Source organism: Schistocerca serialis, chromosome 4 (genome assembly GCF_023864345.2).
Source record: "Schistocerca serialis cubense isolate TAMUIC-IGC-003099 chromosome 4, iqSchSeri2.2, whole genome shotgun sequence".
NCBI classification, from domain to species: Eukaryota; Metazoa; Arthropoda; class Insecta; order Orthoptera; family Acrididae; genus Schistocerca; species Schistocerca serialis.
In genome coordinates, this window is record NC_064641.1 from 91,087,307 (window position 1) to 91,090,116 (window position 2,810).

Below are 2,810 nucleotides of genomic sequence, written 5' to 3' on the forward strand. Positions count from 1 at the left end.
TCAGAGCATTCACACAAGGTTGGCGACGGTGGCGCTCCTACAACGTGCTCACATGAGGAAAGTTTCCAACCGATTTCTAATACACAAACAGTAGTTGACCAGCGTTGGCCGATGAAACGTTGTTGTGATGCCTCGTGTAAGGAGGAGAAATGCGTACCATCACGTTTCCGACTTTGACAAAGTTCGGATTGTAGCCTATCGCCATTGCGGTTTATCGTATCGCGACATTGCTGCTCGCGTTGGTCGAGATCCAATGACTGTTAGCAGAGTATGGAATCGGTGGATTCAGGAGGGTAATACGGAACGCCGTGCTGAATCCCAACGGCCTCGTGTCACTAGCAGTTGAGATGACAGGCATTTTATCCGCATGGCTGTAACGGATCGTGCAGCCACGTCTCCATCCCTGAGTCAGCAGATGGGGACGTTTGCAAGACAACAACCATCTGCACTAACAGTTCGACGACGTTTGCAGCAGCATGAACTATCAGCTCGGAGACCATGGCTGCGGTTACCCTTGACGCTGCATCACAGACAGGAACGCCTGTGATGGTGTACTCAACGACGAACCTGGGTGCACGAATGGCAAAACGTCATTTTTTCGGATGAATCCAGGCTTTGTTTACAGCATCATAATGGTCGCATCCGTGTTTGGCGACATCGCGGTGAACGCACGTTGGAAGCGTGTATTCGTCATCGCCATATTGGCGTATCACCCGGCGAGATGGTATGGGGTGCCATTGGTTACACGTCTCGGTCCCCTCTTGTTCGCATTGACGGCACTTTAAACAGTGGACGTTACATTTCAGATTGTTACGACCTGTGGCTCTGCCCTTCATTCGATCCCTGCGAATCCCTACATTTCCGCAGGATAATACTCGACCGCATGTTGCAGGTCCTGTACGGACGTTTCTGGATATAGAAAATTTTCGACTGGTGCCCTGGCCAGCACATCCTCTAGATATCTCACCAATTGAAAGCGTCTGGTCAATGGTGGCAGAGCAACTGGCTCGTCATAATACGCCAGGCACTACTCTTGCTGAACTGTGGTATCGTGTTGAAGCTACCTGTACACGCCATCCAAGCTCTGTTTGACTCAATGCCCAGGCGTATCCAGGCCGTCATTACGGCCAGAGATGGTTGTTCTGGGTGCTGATTTCTCAGGATCTATGCACCCAAATTGCGTGAAAATGTAATCACATGTCAGTTCTAGTATAATACGAGGGCAGTTCAATAAGTAATGCAACACATTTTTTTTCTCGGTCAATTTTGGTTGAAAAAACCGGAAATTTCTTGTGGAATATTTTCAAACATTCCCGCTTCGTCTCGTATAGTTTCATTGACTTCCGACAGGTGGCAGCGCTGTACGGAGCTGTTAAAATGGCGTCTGTAACGGATGTGCGATGCAAACAAAGGGCAGTGATCGAGTTTCTTTTGGCGGAAAACCAGGGCACCTCAGATATTCATAGGCGCTTGCAGAATGTCTACGGTGATCTGGCAGTGGACAAAAGCACGGTGAGTCGTTGGGCAAAGCGTGTGTCATCATCGCCGCAAGGTCAAGCAAGACTGTCTTATCTCCCGCGTGCGGGCCGGCCGTGCACAGCTGTGACTCCTGCAATGGCAGAGCGTGCGAACACACTCGTTCGAGATGATCGACGGATCATCATCAAACAACTCAGTGCTCAACTTGACATCTCTGTTGGTAGTGCAGTCACAATTGTTCACCAGTTTGGATATTCAAAGGTTTGTTCCCGCTGGGTCCCTCGTTGTCTAACCGAACACCATAAAGAGCAAAGGAGAACCATCTGTGCGGAATTGCTTGCTCGTCATGTGGCTGAGGGTGACAATTTCTTGTCAAAGATTGTTACAGGCGATGAAACATGGATTCATCACTTCGAACCTGAAACAAAACGGCAATCAATGGAGTGGCGCCACACCCACTCCCCTACCAAGAAAAAGTTTAAAGCCATACCCTCAGCCGGTAAAGTCATGGTTACAGTCTTCTGGGAGGCTGAAGGGGTTATTCTGTTCGATGTCCTTCCCCATGGTCAAACGATCAACTCTGAAGTATGTTGTGCTACTCTTCAGAAATTGAAGAAACGACTTCAGCGTGTTCGTAGGCACAAAAATCTGAACGAACTTCTCCTTCTTCATGACAACGCAAGACCTCACACAAGTCTTCGCACCCGTGAGGAGCTCACAAAACTTCAGTGGACTGTTCTTCCTCATGCACCCTACAGCCCCGATCTCGCACCGTCGGATTTCCATATGTTTGGCCCAATGAAGGACGCAATCCGTGGGAGGCACTACGCGGACGATGAAGAAGTTATTGATGCAGTACGACGTTGGCTCCGACATCGACCAGTGGAATGGTACCGTGCAGGCATACAGGCCCTCATTTCAAGGTGGCGTAAGGCCGTAGCATTGAATGGAGATTACGTTGAAAAATAGTGTTGTGTAGCTAAAAGATTGGGGAATAACCTGGTGTATTTCAATGCTGAATAAAACAACCCCTGTTTCAGAAAAAAAATTTGTTGCATTACTTATTGAACTGCCCTCGTATATTTGTCCAATTAATAACCGTTTATCATGTGCATTTCTTCTTGGTGTAGCAATTTTAATGGCCAGTAGTGTATTACAAGAGGGCTAGGAGACGCCCTGCTAAATGTCGTCGACACGCACCGTTATACGCCTAGTTGTCTGCGTCCAAGAACTAGCCGGCAGAAGGCCGGAGGCCACTTTCACAAGGCGCTGACCGTCGGCCTCAGCGTATATAAACGCGCGGAAGCTGGTTCCAGGTATGCACTGGCTAA